Source organism: Vicugna pacos, chromosome 7, assembly GCF_048564905.1.
Source record: "Vicugna pacos chromosome 7, VicPac4, whole genome shotgun sequence".
In the NCBI taxonomy this organism is placed as follows: Eukaryota; Metazoa; Chordata; class Mammalia; order Artiodactyla; family Camelidae; genus Vicugna; species Vicugna pacos.
The window spans coordinates 73,092,001-73,119,213 of NC_132993.1; the positions used below are offsets into that span (position 1 = coordinate 73,092,001).

At 34.1% G+C, this 27,213-nt stretch overlaps 1 protein-coding gene across 2 annotated transcripts in view; it reads left to right on the forward strand.

Annotated features, from left to right (window-relative positions):
* Nucleotides 1-27,213, forward strand: part of MAGI2 (membrane associated guanylate kinase, WW and PDZ domain containing 2) — a 1,098,388-nt gene that overhangs the window by 302,721 nt on the left and 768,454 nt on the right. The window lies entirely within an intron of this gene.

Here is a 27,213-nt window from a genome sequence, read left to right on the forward strand (position 1 = left end):
GGGTCCTAGATCCTAGATAGATAACAAAATCAGTTTCCTTCAAGGTATATTCCATGACCTCCAGAATCTTTCCAGTCTCCAGAAGCTTTGATCAGTAGGTGTTTTGTGTATTCCTTGTATTTTAGTTTTGTTCTAAACTGTAATGAACTAAAAAAATATGAGCTCTGAAAGGTTGATATTAAAGACAGAAAAACTTGGCTTGGATGAATGAAACTAATAAATGGGATATATATATATATATATAGTTTCTGGGTTGAACTACAAGAACTATGTACAAGGTATGATGGATTAAGGATGACTGTACTGAAATTCTAAAAATACAAAGAGAAGTGAAATGGATAATTCAGCACCCAAGTCTTTTCACCTACACACCTCTTAGAATGAGTGGACCCTTACCACTGCTAGCACTGAATGTTCATCAAAACAAAATACCAGGGCACCACTATCAAACATTCCTAGATGAGAATGCTTATTGATTGACATCTTGTCAGTCCAAATGCTGTCAGTGTGTGTTAGTTAAGTGAATAGACTTTTGGACTCTTTCTTTAAAAGTAGATGTTGAGAAAAGTGCATTCTTAAACTTGTAAGTTTGACATTAGAGTGATGGGCAGGGGAAGATAGATTAAAGTAAGTGACTGAACTATTTATAAGGTAACGGGTGGACGCATTTTCAAAGCTGTGATGTTGTCAGTGCAGCCGTGTGGATTTATCTTTTGTGACATGAAAGAAGGGAGATCTGAAATACTGAATAAAGAGTCTGGGCACTTTCTTATGTTTAAAAGCTGAGGGAACTAGATAAGAGGCTGACATTCAAGAATACTTGTAGTCCTTGCTAAGGTGATGACACATATAAGAAGTCTTAATTAAATATGAAGATAATAGGAGTAAATTTTGCATTAATTAACTTCTTAAATAAGTCATCTTTCTTTAGAGTACCAAAGAAATACTATGATGGCAAAATAAATGTTAAGAGTAAAATAACTAGGCTTATATGAGTAAACATAAAGAGTTTCGTGATGTGATTTTGGTACAAGGTCATAAATTTAATTAGAAATCCCTGAATAGCTCCTATAAAGGAGATGATTAGAAACTTAATGAATCTGAATATTGTGATCAAGCAATTATTCTTTGAATTCATAGTCACCACTCCTAATGGCCAATTCCAATAATACCATTCACTAACAATGCTCTTAACTTGGCACAAAAGTGAAAAAAAAAAAAAACTAAGATCTATGATAGAGGTGATTCTGACTTATATTATCTATCACTTTTATACTGATCAATTGGACCTAGACAATCCACCAGCTTCACTAAGTATATCTTTTAATGAAATGCTCAGACATTATCAAAGAGTGTGCAGCAAAAATATGTCAGTAGTGTGAAAAATCCTGCCATTGTTTAGAAATTTACATATGTATCCAGTATATCTGTTAAGTATAGAGTTAAGTATTTGTTACAAATTCTTTTGGGTCAAATAATTCTCATTGGTTTTCATGTACCCAGCACCATAAAAGGAAAATGTATTATTAAAGAGCAAGTCACTGCCTTTATGCACGTGTATGTTAACATGTATACCTCTAGTTTAATCTACTAACAGGAAAAGGTTATGGAAACAAAATTCTGGTTAAATTGTAACTATGTGAGGGTGATTTAACTTTTTTAGTAAGGCTAGATCCAGCTGAGTAATTCTGCTTACTACCACCAATATTACTCCATCAACACCAACTATAACGAAAAAGAAAGGAACAAAGTTTTGAAGCTGGATTTCCTTGGTGCCTACTGAGTAAAAGAGAGTTCTGGAGCTAGGATTCCAGAGACTCCCTCCCCTCACACATGTACATGCACTCATCCAAATCTAATTGTGGACAGCTTAGCTCCTATACCTCCCTCTGAAGGAGGTCTGGGCCTGACTGCTGGCTGATTTCTGAGCTAAGCCTGGGAGGGAGGTGGTCAGTCCAAGTCTCTAGTGGTCTGCTCCCTGCTCCATAAAAAGGGTTGACTGCATTTAGTTTTGTCACTTTGTCTTCCCAGAACCCTCTCCCAGAGCAAAATACCTCAAAAGTTTATTTTTTAAAGTGGAGTCTCTAGGCATAGAAGGTAGGACTTGGTCACAGAGACAGGACTGTTGGGCATACAGTGAGCACGAGTGCACGCACACACACATGCACACACACACACACACACGCACAGACACACACACAGAGGCTCCAGTGAGATCAGTTCATAATTCTTTCGAATTGAATTATGGAGAAGATATCCTTAGGAACTGACTTTTGATAGTTTCCTTAGTACATAAGTCAGTCACATGATTCATATCTACTAACGACCTAAATTTGTACCTAAATATATTTGTCTTTTAGTTGCTAACTGTACAATTTATGAGGGGTGGGCTACAGGTCTTAAGAGGATCCTGGTGTCCTAAAGTGAAAGTTAATTTTTAATTTCTAAATAATGAATACTGAAAATGAACCTTTCTATTATTAGATTTCAGGCTATATAAGATTTTCGTGTAATGGAACTCTAGGAGAAATGAGTAAATAATGAGACAAAACTGTTGTAATCTGGAATGTAATAAAGACTAACTAGGAAAAATGTATACAGATAAAGGATTTAAAAGAGTTTAGAACATATGTCAAGTGGGACTTAGGTTACCTTGGTAGTATCCAAAAGACAATTTCAGAAGCACTAATTTGGCAGCACCCATTAGAGATTAGGTGGAATTGTTGCATAGCGTGTTAAGTGCACAGAGTTAAGGCTGCATGCGCTGCCTCTGGGTAATATAGATTCAAAAATATATGAGGCAAATTAGTGGAATTAATACAAAAAGTATTGGATTAATTTTCAAATGTCTGAAAAATAAAAGTGGAGTAAAAATATTCTACTGAGCATAATGATTTCATATAGTTAACTCTTGAGTCTATAATCAACCATGATTACATTGACTGTGCTTTTTAAATATGAGAAAAAAATGATCGCTTCCACTTATTGATGAAGGTCTGTTTTTTTCTATCCTTAGTGTCTATTGCAGATTCAACTTAATTTTTGAGGCAGGTATGAGCATAGATACAAACTGTAGAAACTTTTTCCTTTATACCAGATGACATGAAGACAGACTTCAATGACCAATTTTAAAAGTTTCCAAATGAAATGGAAGGTAGTTAAAATTAAATTTCTCTTCCAAGACCATACTTTGTCATTTGGTGAGATGGTTTTATTGGGAAATATTTTAAATTTATTTGAAACTAAAAGAAAGACCACAGTATACCAAGAAAAAGATAAACATCAATAAATCTAAAGGTCTAAAACTCTTCCATAAAAAGCAAATAAAATGAAAAGCATCGATTTAAGATATGAAAGAAATTACTTTTATGAAATGGGTGATTGAGGTGTAACTCACAATGATGTTTCTGCATATTTAAGCACTTTAAGTTAGTACAGCTAAGCCATGTTAAAAAGCATTGTCAAGAATAAAATTGTAAGTCTTCTAATATATTTTTTAAAATTTTTTCTATTATGCTATTTTATCTTTCATGGAAAAGCAAATAGCAGCAGATTCTTAAAATGTTACAGGAACTGTTTCCTTTTAAGAAGAGCAGTTACCAACACAATTAAAGGAACAGCTATGCAAAGTCAACATCCCTTTCCCCTAATTATATAATCCCATTTAAGAATATGGTCAGAGAGAACTAGAGGAAAGAGGCTGGTGACTATATATCTGTAAAAGTCTAGAATTATGGCAGAATTTTCTAGTATACTTCATGGGAAAAATTATTTTAATTCTTAAGCAAAAATCAATGCTTTTAAAGCTTGTGAAAATGTAGTATTCAACAAGGCAATGTGTATTTTTGTGAGCATGAATAAATCTACTCATAATTTTCATCATCAAGTTACAGTTCTAAGCATATGGTAAGAAGGGAGAGTGGAATCAACCTGTGAAATACCAAAAAACTTAAGTCATCTTCTTCCAGTGAAATGAAATTCTCTGAGTTGAACGTTGTCCAGAACATGATTAAGTGCTCAGAATATCTTTACACAATATAGACCTCTGTTCTGGGATGGTAGGTTGAATTGTAGGTAGGCATCCAGGGATAGGATGAGAGATATAAGATCCAACTCTATTTTAAACTAATATTTGCAACAGCTGTATATTAGCCTTCTGTTTCAACTTTAACTTTATTGCTTCAAAAATGAATCATCCATTTAGAAGCTGTTTTTTGAAGTTGCTTTTAGAGTGTGAATCATATTCTTTCACGATTATTTCAGAACCAAGTTGCCAGATTTTTGTTCTTTGAAAAGGAATTTGATTTTTAAAAATAGCCTAATTATATTTTGTGCTAAGTGTTGAGAATGCGGGTTATTAGAGAATAAATATGGTTATTAGCACTGTTGGCCAAAAAAGAAGGAAATCTATAAACAAATGAAACTAAATTTCTTAAGAGATTTATAAACTGCCCTGAAAAGCTAGGCCAAAAGAAAAAATTCAAAAGCTTCTGAGCAGTAGCAAATACTTTAAAGAGTTCTACTCATTTACTCATTCAGATGTATGCCTGACTGATACATTTATTTAAAATGTGTTGTTGCTTCATAGAAAGCTGTATTAGGTTTGCCCCCGCCCTTTTATAATTGAGAATATTAAGATCTAGTTTCATGTCATATATGTGAGTACAGTAGATTTTTTTTCATTTTTTCGTTGAACAAAATGAATGCATCTTTCCTGGTCACACAGTAACATTCATTGATTTGGTTGACAGAGTGCTCTACAGGAGAGTAATGGCTTCAAAATGTTGCTTAAAATGGAAAGTCAAGGAACATTAGAAGAGATTGTATTGATTTCTCCATTTGACACCACAGGACACCAGCTTTAGAATAAAGGAACATATCTGGCACAAAAGAAAAGTAATAAACACCAACAGTGAACATCAAGTAAAATTCCCTTTTCTTTGACTTGATTGGCTTTTTTTGTGGTTGTGACCCAATTTTTCCTCTTGATTTTTTTTCCCTTTTGGTTTCTATTTCTGTTTCCTCTTTATAAGAGGACTCTCTGTAGGATATCTGGGTTTGTGAACCACAGTAGATGGTATGTACACACTTGGGCTTCGGTGGTTCCAGCAGCTGCCCAAGGAAGAATTGGAGATGAGTGTGTGAAGGCATTTTTCAACCTCTAGAAAAGCCAATCATCACTTTCAATGAAAAATAGCTCACCTTCCAGGGAGCCCAGAATCTGCTCCCTGCACTACTTCAGATGGCAACCCTGCTGGATATAAGAAGGTCAACACACTTAATTGTACACTTCTGCACTTTTGAACAGAAAGAATTAGGACTCTACCAGGTTCAGATCTACCCAAGTTTCCAAAGTTTGCTTGCTGATGACTACATAGGCTGATGGATGATTATGTAGCTGAAGGAAACCTATAGGCATATAGCAATAGACACTGATGTCATTACAGGACTTTGAGGATACAGATTTATAATAGAGCACTCAATTTTAATTCAAATATATCTGAGCAAAATAACAATGAAAAAGGAATATTAATTGTGGTTACTGATATCCTTAGGTTCAGTGCACTAATCAGTTATTTACACATTGCAGTTTAGCACTGCTAGAGCATGCATGATGAGTAGAAATAACACTTGACTTTACATATTTTGCAACATGGCACTGTGGAAGGGGCATTCATCTAAAATTTGAAAGCCATTGGTTCTGGACTGGGCTCTGCCACTACCTGTGGGACCTTGGCAAAGGCTTTGCCTTTGGGACTAAGTACAGGGAGGTGAGGGAATAAAGTGGTTCTTTTTGCTCTAAAATGCTGTCATTTTCTGATTCTGCTGGCTTTCTTTGTTTTATCATTATTCAAATAGGTTCATCAAATTGGCTTAAATTATTCTGAGTATGTAATGCCCTCGATATTGAGCAGGTATAAACATCTTATGGAAACTGAAAATATATCAAATACAGCAGACACTTCAGGGAAAAATAAAGAGCTGGATTTAAATTAAGTGCAGTTCTGGATAAAACCAGCCATGCGTGTACTTTCAGATTCTTCTAGGAATGTCAAGTTAAAGATGCCATCATAACTCTGATGGTCCTTGAAATCTGCCTTCACTATTCATGAAACTCTGAAATATGGTCCAGTCTTAGTAAGTGGATGGGAAAATAAACATAATGAGAAATACAAAGCTTTTAAAGTCACTTTCTTCCTCTGGAATGTGTAATGAGTTGAGATGTGATATAAAGGCTTCTGAAGCATTAGATGTGTTGTTATGAAAATGTGATTGTACTTTTGATGATAAGATGTTTAATATGAAATATAGTGTCTTCTAATGCTGAACTTTAATAAATGTCACTTATGCAAGTGAATGGCCCTGGGTGAATGCCCAAACAGATCTAGCTAACAGGAGGCTAAATCAGTGCGCAGTACAATCTTTACAGCACAGTTTAAAAATATACGAAAGTCAGTAGGGTTTCTCACACAGGGTAATTAAAAAGTAAAACTGATGTAGGGTTGACAGTGGATTTAATTGAAAATACACATAAATTCTGCCTTTCTTAGACAAGTCAGAAGTTTAGAATAGGATCAATTCCCAGTTAGTTTCCCAGTATCTATCCATGCTCTGTTACCTTTCCTACTTAGAGGCTAGCTTTCAGGAATGTTGCTTTTTATGCATACAAAATCAGCAGATATCTGCACAGACTCTGTTGGAATGAAGATAGAATTTCCCCAGCTGCTCAACACAACCAACTTGTATGGATAAATGATAATTCTTTAATTTGTCCTTCCAAAAATAAAAAAGACTGAATTGGGGAGCTAATACCAAACTATGTATGTCTGTCCTTTCTCATTTTTGGTCAGAATTCTGATTGTTTGTCACTAATGAAAAACTGTACTGATCAGTAAAGAAACTGAATATTTGTGGGAAGTCTGAAACTTCATGTACTGAATCCAGTTCATCTTAGCATTCCCAGTGGGGGAATGGTTGACAATTCCTCACCCAGGACCATTCCTAGATATGGGACTCCATGAACATCAACCAGAACTATTCTCTACATAGCAGTCATCATTTCCTGAGCACTTCTTGTGTGTAAGAAATGGTTTTCATATATTGTCTCATTGAATCCTCACAGTATCCCTATAAGGTGTTAGTCCCATGTTTGAGGACATATGGAGAAATTGAGGCTCTGAGGATAGGTAAGAGGCCTGGCATCCTGCAGTAAGTCAGTAGAGGAAGAAGAATTCTGTCCTACGTGGGTCTGGCTCCCAGCCCACACTCTACATGAGAGGAACTCTCTAGTGGAAGCTCTGGGGATTCATGAATACCATGCAGTGCTTCCAGAGAGGTTCAGAGTTGCTCCTGTGGTAGAAAAAGTGAGGAACTCTGCAGGCTGACAGAATATCTATTGAGCATGAATGGCATTCTGCAGGCTGACAGTTTCTCTGATGAGCTGATATAGAGTTCCATCAATAGAAAAGACTTTTTTTTGCCAAGCAGATATGGAAAAAAATTCCCACAATTAAGAAAACGTAGAAGGGGTAGAAAGTGTGCTTAGCATGCATGAGGTCCTAGGTTCAATCCCCAGTACGAATTGTACCTCCATTAAAAAATAAATGAATGAATGAATAAATAAATAAATAAGCCTAATAAGCCTAATTACCTCCCTCCCTCAAAAAGAAAAAAAAACCTTAAAAAATGTATGGACAATTATCAGAAAAGTTTTCAAGTTAAGGTCCATTGACTGGCTAGCTACAAGTCAGTTCTTTTCATTTTGACATGAGCCTCTTGATTGGCCATTAATCAGTCAAGTACCACTTTTTTTTTCTTTGGCACATCATTGCCAGAAATATTGGAATGCAATATATCTATGGGAAGAAAAAATTTAATTGATAAAGATATTATTCCAATGGCTAAAATTGTTACCGTTTTATAGAAAGAGAGATCAAATATGCAAAGGAGTCTACATTATCTGAAAGTTTTCTTTAATTTCTGAACTTTGTTTCTAAAATCTTCCATAATCTAAGCTCTTTTAAACCTTCTACCTGCATTTCATACACTGATTTCTAATTTAAATCTAAAACTCTAACTGTATAAAAGTCTATAAATAGATATTTATAAAAGTTCCAAGTTCCTCACCTTGACATTTTATAAAAGCATTTCTTTTGCAAACCAGTGTGAGGGTGACAAAGAGTAGAGTGGGGAAAAAGGAACAAATTAACATTTATCAAACATCTACGTGCAAGGACTATAATTATGCCTTTGCATTTTGCAATCTTCTGAGAAATGTGTTGTGGTTCCCATTTTTCATACCAGGAAACTTAGGCTTAGAGAGGTTAAGAACCCTTCTCCAGATCACAACTACTAAGTGGATGACTAGAAATTCAAGCTTCTAGGTCTGTCTGACGCCAAGGCCCATTTATAGGATATATTTTGTTATCTTCTTAGTCACTATAGCTTTGATTTCCCCTGCAGTTCTGAACAAAGTTTGAGAGTCCCCAGAACATAGAATACTGCTTGGATATGTATCTATATTTTTAATCTAATGTTTCCAGAAAGGCAGAAAAAAAATCTTGAAAATAGTGAATTATATAAGATCTTTAAATCACACACTCACTCCCACACCTACTGTGCAGGAGCCCCACTAGTATCATTCCTCCAAAGGCTCCAAAAAGACCAAGGTTAGTAGCTGATAGATATTATTCAACAATGGCAAGTATGCCCTTCTCCTGTTCATATTGGGAGGTAACCACGACAGAGACAACAGGATAATTTACTTCAGAATTCAAAACATTTTAATGGGAAAAATGGCCCTTCTGTTGAAGAGGAAGCACCTCTTTCCCATCTTAGTACAACTGGTGCCCCGTTGACTCATCTGTCACTTGCACCCCAGTACAGTGACAGCTTCTCAGGTCCTAATCCTCCAACTAGCTAAGCGTAATTCCATGATGACACCAGTTGGTACAACTTGTTTGATCTGTCCGTCCCCAGGAATACATGGAATTGAGATATCCATGTATGTTCACAGATCTTCCCAGGCTTCTGGGGAATGCCCCATTTCTGACTCAAGGGATCCAGGTTAATACTCGTGGTGTTATCTGGTGTCCACTGGGCAACTTAATCCATTGAGGAACCAAAGAGTAGCAAGCCAGGCTTAACCTCTGCCAAGCTTTCATTCTCTTTTTATTGCTTTTAGTGTCAATGATTTTTTTTGTATTCTGTAAAGTGGAATAGCGTATAATGTGTCATTTAGAGTTCAGCCTAGGAAATAAATAAAGCCATGCAAGGTATTTTCAAGAAGAAGCAATTTAGGGAACTAGTTGTTTAAAAACTGCTGGAAAAATTAGAGAAGAGATTGCAGAATAGATCCTGAGGAATAATAATCAAACAATACACTGCCCTATCAGGGTAACTGCTTTTTATGACACCTGCAGCTATAATTCATGGAGCCAGAATTAAGAAATTTCTAGATTTCACAAAGCCAGAATTTAGAAATTGCTGCTGTGGCTGCATTTGCTGCAAGTGCCTCTTAATACTTAAGAATCTAGAAAATGGACATTGAAACCCTCCTGCAGAAATCATCATACCTCTAAAGCCTTTAAACATCTTTCTTTTCTGTGATAATTCAATAGGCATACAGTATCAGTGTCTTCATTATTATTTTTTAAAGCACTGCTCAAAGTTTTAAATTCCTTTCTTGATGAATCTATAGTCAAATACTTACAATATAAATAATTGTCATCAGATGTTAGTAAAACAATTTACAGTGCATTTTTTTAAGTAAGGTTTTTATTTTCTACTTATACTCAACCTCTTAATGATTTATTTACACTATGCTATCTGGTTATATAAAAGCTACCAAGGAAATGTATTTCTTCTTTAGAAAACCAGGATACTTATGCATTATCAGTGTATTCTGGAATTGGTCCACTCTACTTATAGAATGGGGCATTTTAAATGTGTATTAAGAGTCTTTGTTCATTTTTTATTCACAACTTTATTACTAAACAGTGTGAATGTGACACTAACAAAATTTAGTTCATAATTATATTTCTCACATGAAAAAGCAATTGGCAAAACTTGCTTTCAGAACACAATTTAAACTTGGAGCTGGAAAAGGCATCTTAATCAGAAACGAGGAGTTGAATATATTATTTGAAGAACTATAGAAAATTAATTATAGTTTGAAAGAAGTAAGATGCTTTCAACACTGAGTGGTATAACATCTGTGATCAGAGGTCAACACTGGCAGCTTTCTGTGGGTCCCAACATCATTTCTTTACCTCAAAGTTTATTAAGGAATCATGCTATGAGTCTTTTGATAGAATGAAATGTGTGGAAAATGCATATAGTAGGAAAACAAGACTAGGTACAATCTGGAAAATTTGAATTTAAGCCAATATGTTGACCTAACATTAGTTTTGGAAAAAAATACATCTAGTTCCCTGATACATGTAAAAAGTCATTTTAAGTTATCCTGTAGGTTAGATGTTACTTTCCTTCTGAATATGGCTATATTCATAAACTGTTATCTTCCAAATTCATTGGTTGTATAAGTTGGTCGTTAATTCTAAGTATGATCAGTGTACTTGTTAACCTGTTAAATTTAAAGAGATTAAAATTTTATAAACTTTCATATATTGTAACTTATTTTAATTCAGTTCAACTAACATTGTGAACTGCCATGTATGTATGACCAGCTGAGTACTAGAAATATTGGAATGATTAAAACATGGGTCCTATTCTCTAGTAATTTATCATTACCACAAATTCAAATACAGGTAAACAAAAATCATTTTTTCTCATTTTACAGATAAGTAAACAGAATACATACAAGTAACTAAGGTAAAATTACTATCCCTGTTAAGGTGTATAGCTAGCCTCAGGACTTTGGTAAATGATGAATTAGGAAACCTGAGGTAGTTCATCTTTACTTAACAATAATGGACTTTATGATGATATAGACCAAGAAGGACTGAACTTAATTTTGAGCAATACAAATCCAGTTTGGAAGACTGTTTACACTTGCTCTGATATATTCATACGCCAGATTTCTTATGAGTTGGGAGAAGAGTAAGAAGAGAAGAAAGCAGGAATAAGAGAGAAACAAAGAAAACCAAATATAGAAATCCCTGTAGGACTAAAGGTTTTCTTGGATTGCCTTGTGATGGTAAACTTAGTTAATCTCTTATACTAGATAGAGGCATACATTTTTGACCCTAGAATAAATCTGGATCCTTCAGAATCTCTAAGGCCTTAAACTGGGGAAAATGGATCCATGGCTTCCTCAGTGGAAATCTGGTATTAAATAGAGGCTAAGGTAGTTAGGGACTTTTGTGATGGTCCATTCCTGCCTGTGTTCCCAGGAAACCTAGAATTATATCAAGCACATGGCCTATCAGTTCATGACTATTCTCTTCCATACTTAGAAGGTGGGGGATGAGGTTCAGCATGTTAAATGAGTAACCCAAGAACATTTAGCTTATAATTGGCAGAGCTAGAGTTTAAACTTAGTTTTTTCTTGGTTATATATTTGTGTGTGTGGGGGGCATATGTCTGTATACTTACAGATATACACATATTTATATATTATATATAAAACATGCTGTGTACATATATGTATATATGTATTTATATGTATGCATGTGTGACATAAAGTCTCTCCCATCAGTAAGGTAATAGAACTTTAATAATATCTGTGTAGGTGTATGTTATAGATACATGTTACAGAATGAAAATTGAAAGTAGGTTCAAGATCACATATAGGTGATAAACAGTAGATTTTTTTAACACATTTTGTGTCTGTCTTCAAATCTATTTATCTAGTTTATCTATCTCTTATCAATTTATCTTTCTATTACTATTATATCTGTCACAGAATATGTGTTTAAAGGCCAATTTTTTTTCTTCAAAATAGTAAGCACTTCAAAATAGTCAGATTACTGTGAGCTGTAGCAGCGGGGCAGGAAAACCTTCAGGGAAAAGGCAAGTCTTTAAGTCAGCTTTGGGAATCACATGAGGTTGATAAGGTGGCAGGACATTCCAGTTGAGAAGATCTTTTGAGTAAATCCTCAGCTGATAATAAGCATGAGAAGAATCGAGGCAGAGTTTCTATATTTCAAGGTATTGGGTGAGAATTCAAGAGAAGTAAGAAGATAAAGAGTTACTGAGAATTATAAAACTGGTTACAGGAGTTTGACTGCATTCTTTTTAATGTTTTTAGCATGTTAAAGCCCACCTAGACCAAAGTGAGCATTTATCATAACACAGTAAGCTACTTGGATTTAAATCCCAGTTGTACCATTATCTATGTGGCCTTTGTAAACTAGTTAGTTTCTCTGTAACTCAGTTTCATCATTTGTAAAATGGGAATAAAATAGTACTTGCCTCGTAGAAATACTGTAAAAATCGAATGAATTAAGATGGTCAGAACAGCATCTTGCAGAAATTAAGTGTTAAAAAATTTGGCTAATATTGCAGAAGTTCTTATTAGGGGTAGTAAGGGAACAGACTTGTATTTCTGGAAGATGAATCTAATGGTAGCTGTCAGTACTGTGAATATGGTGAGTTGCCGTCAGTTTACTTGGAAAGGCGAAATAGTACTGCTTTGTTGTTATTTAAACCTGATACCTACATGTAGTGGGTGAAAACATGATTGGCAGAGTCACTTTCAGGATTCAGATTAACTCATAGGCAATCAAAACTACACTGTATGTTGATTGACCATAATAACATTTCTAGAGCATGACTTCTTAGCTCTGGCACTACTCACGTTTTTGTTGGCTAATCCTTTGTTGTAAGGACTGCCCTCTGCTTTGTAGGATGTTTAGTAACGCTCCTAGCTCCTACATGCTAGATGTCAGTGGCACTCCTTGAGTTGCCACAATCGAGATGTCTCCAGACATTGCCAAATGTTCACTGACAGAGGACCAAAAACCTCCCAGTTGAAATCCATTGCTGGAGAGAAAGAATGTGTTGATATATGTCAAAGCAGAATAGAAAAGGGAGGGTCAAGTATTTAAGGATTGATAGTGTCCCTGCCAAGTACTGTGAAGAGAAAAATCTTAACTGAACTTTCATCTTTCTGGTCACAATGGCAAGGCTGCCCTAACAGGGAGAATGATAACAATAGTCTAAAATGACAGCCACTAGAGTCCCACCAGCAATACCCCAGACTCACTGTGAGATGTGTGTTGGGATATCTGATACCATTAAACTCAGTTTGTGTAGCTTCTTTAGTTCTGACTGTATTTCATCACAAATCAGTCTATGCATGATATATTTTCCCCTCAAGCCCTGCCTCTGTGATGATATAGACATCTTATATATTTATTAGGGAAACATGATATACTAGACCATGTGAGAATAATTTTTCATTGTAAATTAGTAAATGGGCTTTCCTATGTTAGTTATCACGTGTGTTATCAGTGCTTGATTTCCTTTGGTACTGACCAAAGTGATTCTCCAGGCTTTAATAGTTAGGGTCTAGATTTTACAACTTGAAGTAACTGAGAAATTAGCTGCTGGGATTCAGCCTGGTTTGGCTATCCTTAACTTAAATGTTCAGTAAACATTTAATTATGTATGTAGGTATGGATGGATGGACGAATAAAGAGAAATATGTACCATGTCCAGATGCACCTCAACTTTAAAAGCACGTAGAAGACATCATACATGTTATGTAGAGATAAATAGAAGAAAGAAAGAGAGAAAGAAAGAAAGAAAGAGGAAGAAAGAAAGGAGGAGAAAAAGTCAACAGCAGGTGAAATATTCTGTGGTTGCTGTTTGGATCAGTACAGTCTGGGGTGAATGAGGATAGTGTGTAGGCTGAAAACAGTGGTATTTTAACAAGCTTCATGTGAAACCCCAGTCAGTTACTGAATATCACACACACCCCAAGTACTATGCATATTTGAAGGCAGAAGGAAAGGATTTAGGGTGTAGACAAGGTATCTTAGAATGAGATAGGTGTGGACTCTAGGACACAGTTGTAGGAACTCCCGCTACTGAGAGTACACAGAAGGGTGAAAGGATGCATTCAGAATCAATTTCATGTTATGATTTTCATTCTCAATCTGGGATACAGAAATCAGTCTCAAATTCATAGCCTGTAACATCTTTGAAAAAGCATGCCTCTAGGATTTTCTTTTCTTCCTAACCCCATTGCACTATCATGCCTTCCACCAAGCCTGCAAAATAAAATGTTTCATGAACTTCATTCAGCAGCAGCCAAGTAAATCAGAACACTTCCCTTGAGAATCTTACACTTTTCCTACTAGTATATGAGACATCACAGATAATTACAATCCAAAATATTTATGTAATAAAAATATGACAGGTGGTTAATCCTTGACTAGCTTAATGAAATTCATGTAATAGCCAGTTCTTTGGGGTAAAGGTAGTTTTTATTTACAGGAGAGAAGAAAGTAGCAGCAAAACTGCTACTATTAAACAATGTAATAGTGCTGATGTAATTAATCTAGACATTAGTCAATGAAATAAAATGTCTTGGGCTCTTTTTTCCGTTAGAACAGTTCTCCATTCAGATGTCCACACATACTGTTACTGGACATAGTTACAAGTTAAAATACACAAAGCACCTAAGCACACACATTACTACAGTTACAGAACTATTCTTTTCCTGTTTATTACTAACCTTGAAAGTAGATTGCTGATTCATCTTGATCCAGATAAATTACTCTATGTCATCAGCTATCTACTAGGCCTTTTATTTTTCCTTCTAGCTGCAATCCGTTCTTCTCCGTATCTTGGCTTTAACTGTACACCTTGAGGCTGATTCGATAGCCATCCTGTGTGAAAACCTTGTGACCTCCCTTGAGTGCTGATTGCACAGTGGTTACTTCTTTTACAGCCATGACACAGTAAAAATTCCATGGCAAATAAAGAATATTTTCAGTAACCACCACATGAAATACCAGTAAGCTGAATAATTTTGTCCAAGTCTATTGGCATTCCTCTTTCAACCATCCTAGCCAAACTTACAGAAGACCAGTTAAATGTTGGAGAAATGTAAAATAACACAGGACTTTAATTAATGGGTTTAATTACAAGACTAAGAGAGAGTCTAAGTAGGCTTCCACATATTTCCTACTTTTGTTCAAAATGAACTTTTCATCTTGTAAGAGTTGTTTTTTCCTAGGCTTTTATAGATTTAGCAGACATATTGCTGGTTTTTTGCTAATGATTAAAATGTAGTCCACCTGAAGTGAAAACTACTTGGACTTAATTAAACCAACTTTTTCCTTGGTTTGGGTTTAATTTCTTGGAAATAATCAAATCTCAGTTGTGGCAGAGCTCTATGTAAAACTCAGTGAATATCATATGTTTCTCTGTTTTGCAGCCTTCTATGTAGTTGAGTGGGAACCACATGACTAATTCTAGACAATATGACTGAGGAAGCTATGAGCTGGTCCTCTTCCTCAGTTTCTCTTCCACTGCTGCTGTGAATTTAATGGCCATATATTTTAGTTGGTATACCCATCACAAGACTGGAAACTCTCCTGGAACTCTTTAAACAAGCCAGATTAAAACTTGCAATAATGAGCATTACATTAAGATTGGAAATTCACTTGTTATATCGCAGTACAGCTTAGAATTCTGGCAATATAAACCAAAATATCCTTCATATGAAAGTGAATCCTAGGACAATATGTGTTAACCCCTTGCTCTGTTCTTGAAAATGAGTGAAACAGCTGATTATAAACCTTTCTTCCCCTTTGCTCTGTGTGGATATGTCAATGTAAAAGGAAGGAGTCAATGTAAAGCATACGTATTGCATTGTTCATCAGTGCTGCAACCTGGCAGGCTGTTTGTATCTTTTATTAAAAATAATGAAGTAATGAAACTATTTTTAATAAAATTCATATTGCTATTCTATTTTCTACAGTAGAAGAGACTTTAAGACATGATTAATGTGAAAAGAGGAGGAGATAAAGTTTCTGTAGTGTTCTGTAAAATTTTTATCTAGTTTGCACCTTGAACTTGATCACTTTAATCACTTAGATAAATCTGTGACTTGGAATGTTGGCTCATTATGGATGAAACAAAAGTACCACATTGTCCTTTATTCTGTAGTTAACGATAAACCTTGAAAATAAGATAATCATTTTCCAATTAGGCTCCATGCAGAGACTAGAAAGCATAGTTATCAACATGTTAAGAACATAATCAGCATTAAATTGTCATATTTTGGCTGCATTAATGTTGTTAAATTGATGTAATAGTCATTATAAGCGGATGCTCTTCCCTGAAATCAGTTATTGCCTGAAAGATTTTAACAGTTAAAGCTGTATTCATTAGCACACCTGTATCTATACTTTTCTCCAACTCATTAATATCATTTTCACTTTCTATTGCCTAAAGTTATAAAGGCATTTAAAGTTATAAAATAAAATTTCAACTCCTTGTCTTTTTAAAGTGCCACATTATTTATCCTCCACACAAATGGTGTTGACCTTCCTTATGAAAAATTAATGGCCTCCAAGTCTCCACTTTGAGAGCTTTTTTTCTAACAGTAAATGCTTCAGACTTCCAGGCTGCTCCTTTATTCCTTGCTCTGGCACATGCTTGTCCATAATCTGCAGCCTGGAAGGACTGACCCTGCTGGAGAAAGTCTCTCCTTTCCCCGACTACTAGCTATTCACAGGTCAGTATATCCTTGATTTTCTTTTTATCACAGAAGTAGAAAATGGCATAGTGAGGTATTCAGTGGTAGATGCAAAGTTCCTTTTGAACAAGTAGAAAATATCTGGAAACTTGCTTACTCTCTCTCTCTTAATCTTGCAATTAAACTCATTAATTAGACTCCTGTGTTATTTATTTTCACTGGAGAAAATAAAAAATAGTGAAAAACCCACCTTGGTATGTGATAGCCAGTTTTATAGTAGAGGACATGTAGTATGGAGATTTGTATGGACCTGGGCTCTGGTGCTGATTCTTTGGTTTTACTAAGTCACTTTAACTCTGGTGGCCTTAGTTTTCATCCACAAAGACACTGTACAACTATAGTTTTCTTAAGTGGTAGGGTCCTAAATTGAAAAGGAATAATTAATTGAAATGGTCAAGAGGTAGAGCAAACGCAATGATGGGTTTCATGGAGAAGGAGTGGACCAGTCTCTCATGGGTGATTTTTCAAATAGACTAAATCTAAGTTCAGAGGGTTTTATTGTTGTTGTTTGGTTGTTCATGTGTTTATTTAAAGAGAAACTGATTTTTAAATAGGTATATGATAAATAGAGTAAGAGATAGAAAAATTAAAAGAACTTAATCTTTCTACCTCACTTTTCTTATATATGGAATATGGATCATAATTTTATTTACCTTTTTCATGACAGTCAGGATTAATTAGTATTCATGCAAAATACTTTGAAAATGAAAAATATCTTTTAAGTGCTAAAGAGTTTTGCTTCGGGTTTGTTTTTTTAAGATATATAACTCTTCATTAGTCTTCGTAAATGTCCTCTGATGTGCATCACAGAATTTATAAACATGGTGCAACAACCCAGGGTTTGTGACAAAATGAAAGCTGGACAAAATGTTACCACCATCACTAAAGACTGAGTTGCATGGGAAAGCATTACCTGGAATCTTCCATGCAGTTATCTTCACCTATGTATGCAATCAGATTAACAAAGATGACCTTGCTATGTACATTGATTAACTGTTCTACAAATCAGAATTAAGTTAAGGGTAAACACATATCCAACAAGCTGTCTTACCCTCTCTCAGTTGTTTTGCCATGACTCAAAAGATGAATATTTTATTTAGGGCACCAGGATTACATATAGAATTATATAGGTCTCCTAATGTTGTAGTCAAAACCACTCCAGTGTATATCAGATAGGGATTAAAAAGCTTAGACAAAATTTGAACAAAATTAAGTGAATTACTATTGAGATATGTTATAAGCCATATATATATATAATACTTACCAAGTGAAAGGAGACAATTTTACTGCCTGAGTTATGAAGATAACCTTCCTCAAATGGTGAAATCCTGTGTCTCCCACAGTTGGCTGGTACTTTATTGCTTGATTTAACTCTCTTTTTTGTTGTTTATAAGACATCAATAAAACAACTTGAACACTGGAATTGGATATTATATTTTAAAATGATTACCTGTAGATCAGAAATTTTCTCAAAGTAAGAATTCTACTGAATAGTATAATTGAGTCTGCTAAATTAAAATCATTTGATACATCCAGTAGCTAAACAAATTAATAAATGTAGAGAAATATACTGAGGTAATAATAAAAACAAGGATACAGCATTAAATTTCCAAAGTAATTCAGAATAATGATTGAGGTAATTGCTACGTTAAAATTCATTTCTGAGAGTAGTGACTTTTCTGTTGAGGTAATTGCTACGTTAAAATTCATTTCTGAGAGTAGTGACTTTTCTGTTTCCAAAGAATAAACATTTACAAGAGTAGAAATATATTGTTTAGAAAATGATCATATGAAGGAAGCAATAACTATGTCTCTCTATAAAAAGATTTCAGAGTTTTAAAACTTTAGTAATGTTTATTTGCTGTTTGAAATTTGAAAAGTACATTATTTTACCACAGAGAAATAATCATTTTGTGAGTCAGCATCCTAAATGTTAGAACTATTTCTTCTAATATGCATAAAATATATATTTTATATATAAGGATCCATAAAGCCTGAGTGATATAATAAATATATTCATTTGCTCCTTGGAAAACTTATAACTCTAATATAAAAATGTATCATTGAGGAAAAAGTTGCTTTAACCTACAAGCAATGAACAAATGTAAAAAATTACACTCTTTAAATATTTCTGATATACATGAACCTATTTAATATTTGAAAACAATTGAAATAACCTATAATACATATGAAGTATAGAAATAGCAAATACTTAATAGTTTAGTAAATTTCAATTAGTAATTACTCACTTGGTAACTTTAAATACTAAATTAAGCAGTTTAATTCTCATTCAGAAAGGATTATTACCTTTCTAATTGATATAATTTGGACACTGATCAGCTTTTGAAAATATAAAAATTAAAGGTAAGGTATTCACTAGAGAATCAAGTTGTCCGCTAGGGAATTTACCTCTCCAAAGAATATAAAATTGGGTTTCTAGCCAGAGAAAAGAGAAAAAAAGTACATGAAGTAAAATTGAAATGGATAAAAGTAAGACATTCTCTTAGAAAGCAGAATAAATTATGGGAGCAAATTGTAGCAATCATGGGAATAAGTGGAATGGTTTTCTTGACTAACTAGGAAATAAAAATGAGCTGGCAGAGCAAGGATGGGGTAAACAAAGTTTGTGTATACATTATTTTCGTATTGCTGTAACAAATTAACAAAGACTTAAAGGCTCAAACAACATAAATTATCATCTTACACTTATGAGGGTCAGACATCCAAAATGACTTTCACTGGGTAGAAATCATAGTATTGGCAGGGCTGTACTCCCTCCAGAGGATCTAAGGGAGAATCCATTTCCTTCTCTTTTCCAATTTCTAGAGTCTGCCTTCATTCTTTGGCTCATGAACCCTTTCTTAATCTTCAAAGCCAGAAGAATAGAATCTTCAAATCATTCTCTAACTCTGACCCTCAGACCTCTTTGCTACAAGACTCATGTGGTCTATACTTCAATATATATATACACACAACAACAACAACAACAAAAGACTCATATGGTTATATTTGAGCCCATTCAAATAATGCAGGATGGTCTCCCCATCTCAAGAGCCTTAATGTGTTCAATCACATCCTCAAGTCCCTTTTGCCAATTAGCTGACACAGTCACAGGTTCTGCAGATTATGTAGAATGTGGACATCTTTGGGTGGGGGGACATTATTCAGCCTACCAAAGTATATAAACTGGAGTTGTCATAAAAATTAGACTTCAAGATCGTAAGTAAAATCCAGGGGAATATATGCAGAGAATCACAGTCTCTGATTCTTGCTGGCTTTGGACTTGCAAATAGGTATCTTAACTGAAAGACTGGCTGAATCCCACTGTGGTAGTGTGAACTATCATTCAGTCCCATAGGGGGAACTTTTCTAAGAAGACAGCTGACTAAACCTCCTTAATAGCCCTTTTCCTGTATTTTACTTAATCTTCCTCTTCCTCCTCCTCATCATTGTCATTATGACTATTATCTCTTCCTACAATGTTATGTGTTGACCATTTTTATGATGTCATTATCAAACAGCAGAAGCAACTCCACAGTGCCTATAAGGAAGGCTTAGAGAAAATCTGGTTGGAAAGATTATTGATTTATTGATTGTCTAATGTTGAATTAACATTGACTACCTGGAATAAATCCCAATTTGCTGCAGTGTTTTAACTCATATTACACATTGTTGGACACAATTTGTTAAAATTTTGTTGACATTTGCATCTTTGTTCATGAGAGATATTGATTTATAGTTTTCTTATGATGTCTTTATCTGATTTTGGTATTAGAGTATTGCTAGCCTCATAGAAGTAGATGAAATGTGTTCTGGTCTGGTGTTATCATTGTGGAAGGTTATTAATTATTGATTAATTTCTTTAATAGATATAGATCTATTCAGTTATCTATTTCTCCTTGTATGACTTTTGATAGTTTATGTCTTTCAAGAAATTGGTCAGTTTCATCTAAGTTATAAAATTTGCCAACATAAAGTTTTCCATATTATTTCTTTATTGTCCTTTAATATCTATGTGATGGTAGTGAAGGTACCTCTTTCACTTCTGATATTGGTAATTTGTATCTTCTCTCTTTTTTTCTTGTTTAATTTAGTTAGAGATTTATTCATTTTTTTGTTTAAGTTGGTTAGAGATTTATCCATTTCATTCATCTTTTCAAAGAACCAGATTTTGACTTCATGGATTTTCTCTATTTCTTTTTTTCTGTTTTCAAATTCATTGACTTCTGCTCTAGTTTTTTTTTTCTTCTCCTTGATTTAGGCTTCAGTACTCTGGTTTCCTAAGGTGAAATTTTAGGTTATTAACTTTAGATCTTATTTTTGTTTCAAATGTATATATTTATTGAAATGAAATTCCCTCTAAGCCTTACTAAACATCCTACAAAATTTGGTAAACTGAATTTTCATTTTCATTTAGTTTAAAAGATTAAAAATTTCTCTTGAGACTTCTTATTTGACATATGTATTATTTAGCAGTGTGTTGTTTGATGTACAAGCATTTGGGGATTTTTCAGCCATATTTTGCTACTGATTTGTGGTTTTATTTCACTGTGGTCTGAGAACTTACTTTGTATGGTTTCTGTTATTTTGAATTCGTTAAAAGGTAGCCCGCAATTTGGTCTATCGTGGAGAATATTTCATGTGAGCTTGAGGAGACTGCATCCTACTGTTGTTGGATGGCATATTCTATAAATGTCAGTTAAGTCAGGTTGATTGATGGTGCTACTTAGGATGAGTACGTCTTTACTGATTTTCTGCCTGCTTGATTTCTCAATTATTGGCAGAGGGGTTTGGAGCCTCCAACACTAAAGATTGCCTGTTTCTCCTTTTAGTTCTGTTATTTTTTGCCTTATATAGTTTGATGATCTTAGGTTAGGTGCATACATATTTAGGATTGTTATGTTTTCTTGGAGAATTGACCTTTTTATCATTATTGAATGTGCTGTTTATCCCTGATAAACCTGCCTTGTTCTGAAGTCAGCTTGTCTGAAATTAATATAGCTACTCCAGTTTTCAGTAGTGTTAACTATTTATTATTATTAATTTATAAGTGCTTTGAGGCAATGGACAAATTTCTTGCTTATTTATTTTAGTCCCACACAGTCCTTGGACACTATGGCATTTGGACAGATATGCTTGGTAATAAAAGCTTTGTGACTGATTAATAGGGATTGGATGTCTGAGAGTTGAACATATTATTCATCTTATAAATAAAGAGAGGAATGAGATTACAATAAATATTTCTTATTTCCCAGAAGATATATTCTGTATTTTCCAATGTGTAAAAATGAGTTTATATTTAAATTAGCAGATTCAGAAATGACTACTTCAAAGGGAAAAATAAGACCTTTTTAAGTAACATAGTATTTTTAACTGTCCTGCAACTATTAAAGTAAGTGGAACTAAAAATAATGACTTTTTTTTTTTTACTTTACTGATTGGGATTGGATTGAATATGTTTCAACAATGCAGACTCTGTGAATGATATTATTCATCTTTTCTGTGGCTAATAGGTGTAGATCTTTTGGAGTCTAACTGAAGTTCAAAAGGTCAGACATTAGACTAAAAATCACCCACAGTAGAGGAAAAATTATTCCAACTGGTCTTTCTCAATCTACTTTTAAATTATCTTCCAACAAAGGGCTGTGTTATTTAAACCCTTCTAGTTCATAGCAGAATGAAAAATTCAATTTAGCACATACATCAAAGTACATTCTCACTTGTCCTTAGAATGAAATCGTAATGAATTAAGGGAACGATTTTCAAAAACACATGTGAATTTATTTCAAATTTATAAAGATGTAGAAGCTAAACAATAGTATGGGGCAGGCCAAAGAATTATATTCTTTCTTTTTTTTTTTTTAAGAATTATATTCTTTGAGAAAGGTAGGGTGTTTCTCAAATTGAAAAGGAAGATCATGTTTAGGACTGTTAAGGAGTTGATGTTCATATCATTCCTAACTACATTGGCAGTTTCATTACTGCAAGGCAAATGCAGCAACATGCTTTGAATGTACACTTAGATATTTGAAAGTAGAGAAAGAAAAAGAGCTGATCCACGGAAATGAGGAGTGTAATTTGAGAAATTGGGTACTGTAAAGGGGTGAATTTGAGAAATGTCTTGTTATCTGTGATCTCAAGCTACAAGCATACAGCAGGGAAACCACAAAGGTACGTGTTCCATTATTCAGGAGTTTGAGTATCCCTTCTTGTTATGCCATCATTTCTGGAGCTTTTCTCCAAAGGCCTCATTTGCAGGCAAACAGAAAAGAAAGACAATTGAAAAAGTAAGGAAGAAAAGCTTATCCAGTTGAGAAAATTTACTTCTATCATAGATTTTATGTTCAAAGGAACAACTATTAAAATTTGTCTGACAGCAAATTGTCTAGAATCCATCATAGAAAATCTATAATTGCAATTTAAGATGTAAGCTTAGGTTCTTTGTATAGAGGACTAGAAATGCTACCCATCAATCTACCTTTCCATCAGTCCACCCAATGACAGTGCAAAGAGGCCCCTCTGTAATATCTGTGCATCAAAATATCTATTTTTGTTTCGTTTCAACAAAAATAGATATACAAGTTGTCAAAACAGGAGCAGCTCCCCATAAAGGCAAAAGAAGTAAGTTTCAGTAAGACAATGATTACAACTGGAAGGACATACAGAATTGTATACTACCTCTCTGAAAATAGAAAAACCTAATTGTATGCTTTGAAAATGGAGTATGAAATGTGCTTCTAACAGATTAATGCTTTAACATTGCCATAGAATCAAAACACCTCAGAGAACATATCCTAGGGAGGACTTATGACAATCAGAACATCTGGGAACCCCTTGTCTAATTAGAATCATTAAGAGAACAGTGTATTTTATTATTTCAGTGTATCAGATTTTATGCCTGAAACTTTGAAGGAAATGTTCAGTGTATGGACCAGACTTGTTTAAAGGGAAAACCTTGCACACACACACAGGAGCACAGAATCACCTGTTCTTTACTTCAGTTGCTTTTAGCATTAACTATCTCTCCAAATAAGCATGTGTCTCTACTCTGACAAATATGAAAACATCAAAGAGAGAATTTTTATAAAAGATGACCAAATACTGTGTATCCCTACTGATTGACGTAGATATACGATACCACTGTTGGCAAGATGCAGATATTTGGATTTTTTGTATAACAAAATCTGTAGATGTCAACTACAATTATCTGTACACTACAAATGACTCAATATTTCTTGGATTATATATATTATATAGTTATATTTAACCTATTTGTCCATCATTCTGTGGAGATAGTAACTACCATGAAATCTACTTCAATTCCTCAATCACTATTTTAAAGTCCTCAGAAATTCAGAGCATTATTGCAATTGGTAAGAGTAAGTAGAAGATAGTTTATGCTGTGGATAACAAAATCTAATATTTCCTTCTCACAATTAGACTATACCAGGAAGTACCATAATTTTTTCTAAAAGTATATTGATGTGTAAGAAATAACCATACTAAACTCCTTTAAAATATAGTATGATCACTAAGCTTGTTTGAGAGAATGTTGGACAAGAATTTCATTAATTTTTTCTATTGTAGAGAAGAAAAACTTTCCTGAAAAGAGAGTTTTGTTTGTTTGTTTTTATTTAGGAAGTATATTTTAGCAGGTAATAAAAATTCATGCATTTGTTTTTATCAGCAATCAGGTATGTTTTGCTGATTAACCTTGATTGCTCTTTTTTACATTCCTGCTTACAGACTGCAGATTATATGCTTTTTAGAAGTACAGAATTTTGAGTATCATATTGTAAACAGATGATGGGGAAGCTTGGTTATGAGAGTTGTGGTCCTTTATCCCTTTTTTTTTTTTTTTTTAGGTGGCATAGGCAAGGCAAATATTTGCAGAACTCTAAAAAGTAGTGCTTAATATTTATATGGCTCTGAAAATGTACAGTTGATATATTTCTACTCTATGGCATACATACATAAAATCTGAATAGCCTCACTAAAGTAGAAATTTTCTATTTATAAGTAGAAGTAGAAAAGTTAAGGTGCTCGCAAACCAGTTAACATTCTATGTAGTCCTTTCTCCTCAGTGTCTTTACTCAGAGCATACTGTATGCTCTAAGTACCTCCGTGTATTTTTCTCATTTATCCTTGTAAGACTTCCCATTTTACAGGTAAGAAACTGAGGCACAGGAGGAGTAAGTCATTACCCAAAGTAACATAGTAATTAGCAAAGTCAGTATTTGACTCCAAACAGTTTGGATTCAGAGTTCACACTAATCATTGAGCTGTGCTGCTACCTCCAGTGTAAGACCTTAAAGTAGGGCTGCCAAGCTTAGCAAATGAAAATACGAGATTTCCAGTTAGGGTTGCCAGATAAAATACAAGACCGTATATTACATGGAAAACACACTAAAATTAAATTGGTTGTTTATCTGAAATCCTAATTTAACTAGGTGTTCTGTGTTTTATTTGGCAATGCCTATTCTAAAAAGGCATTTGAATGAATGTTTATTTTCCTACTTTGTATTACTTGTGAGGAGGTATTACTACACCTACCATGGAATATGTATTTTTTTTCATTTTTCAATGGTTTTATTAAGATATAATTTGCATACTACAAACTTTCCCCATTGTAATTGTACAATTCAATGATTGTTAGCAACTTTATATAGCTATTTAATAATCACCACAATATAGAACATTTCCATAAACTCCAAAATCTCTCTTGTACCTGTTTACATCTAATCCTGACTCTCACTAACAATTCCAAGCATCAGCTGATCTGCTCTCCATCTTCATATAATTTGCATTTTGGGGGCATTTTATAAAAATTCAATTATACAATATGTAGCCTTTCATGTCTGGCTCCTTTCACTTTTCATAATGGTTTAAGTTTCTACCATATTATCGTATGTATCAGTAGTTTCTTTTTCTTCATCAGTGGTATTGCTTAATATTGATATTACTACATCTTGTCTGTTTATTTACCAGTTGGTGGGAATTTGCACTGTTCTCAAATTTTTACTGTTATGAATAATGCTGCTGTAAAAGCTTGTATACATATCATTTGAGGCACATAGGATTTTTTTTTCCTCATGGGTAGATTGTTAGGGTAGAAATAACTGGATCTTATGGGAACATTACATTTTTAAGAAATTGCCAAATGGTTTTCCAAAGTAGTCAGATTATTTTACATTTCAATCAGCAATGAATGAATAATTCAGTTTTTCACATTTTGGCTGAATAGTGGTATTGTGTCTCTTTATATATATATATATGTGTGTGTGTGTGTGTATATATATATATACACACACACACATATACATACATACTTTTTTTATTGAAGTATAGTCAGCTTACAATGTTGTATCAATTTCTGGTGTACAGCATAATGCTTAAGTCATACGTGAACATACATATATTCGTTTTCATATTTCTTCACCATAAGTTGCTACAAGATACTGAATATAGTTCCCTGTGCTACACAGTATGAACTTGTTTATCTATTTTATAGCTACTAGTTAATATCTGCAAATCTCAAGCTCTCAGTTTATCCCTTACCATCCCCTTCCCCCTGGTAACGATAAGTGTATTTTCTATGTCTGAGAGTCTGTTTCTGTTTTATAAATAAGTTCACTTGTCTTTTTTTTTTTTCAGATTCCACATATAAGTGATACCATATGGTGTTTGTCTTTCTCTTTCTGGCTTACTTCACTTAGAATGACAATTTCCATGTCCATCCATGTTGCTGCAAATGGCATTGTTTTATTTTTTATGGCTGAGTAGTATTTCATTGTATAAATATAACACAACTTCTCTATCTAGTCATTTGTCAGTTGACATTTAGGTTGTTTCCATGTCTTGGCTGTTGTAAATAGTGCTGCCATAAACATTGGAGTGCATGTATCTTTTTGAATTAAGGTTCCCTCTAGATATATGCCCAGGAGTGGGACTGCTGGATTATGTGGTTTATTTTTAGTCTTTTGAGGAATCTGCATACTGTTTTTGAAGTATGTACGTTTTAGTATTTGAATTACTTAACCTTTGTTGCATGGCATTTATTAGGTGCTAATACTCATGGTTTAGATGAACATAATGTTTTTATTCTCAATTGTTTGAAAATTTATCTCCACTTAGGAGAGAAACAGTGGGAAGGAAAGGGTTAAGAGCAACCGTGTAAGGAGGTTCCTTGCTTCTTCCTAACCTGAGACCTTTTGATCTTGACCACACCTGCTTGTGAACACAGATCATTTCGCTAGCTGCAAGATAAATGAGAGTCTTGAAGGCTCTTGAATGCGCTCACGTGAGAAATCCTTTTAGCAAGATATGCCTGGTTTGTCTAGATTGCTTATTGTAACCAAACTGCCACTTTTTGGTTTATTAGATACACCCCAACCAGAGAATAAAAGTTAGTTAAATAGTCCTTTTATTACGTCACTTGTTAGGTAAATACAGTTCATTCTCCATATCCACGGGCTCTGCATCCACAGGTTCAACCAACCATGGATGGTTCCACAAAGACAAATTCCAGATTTCAAAAA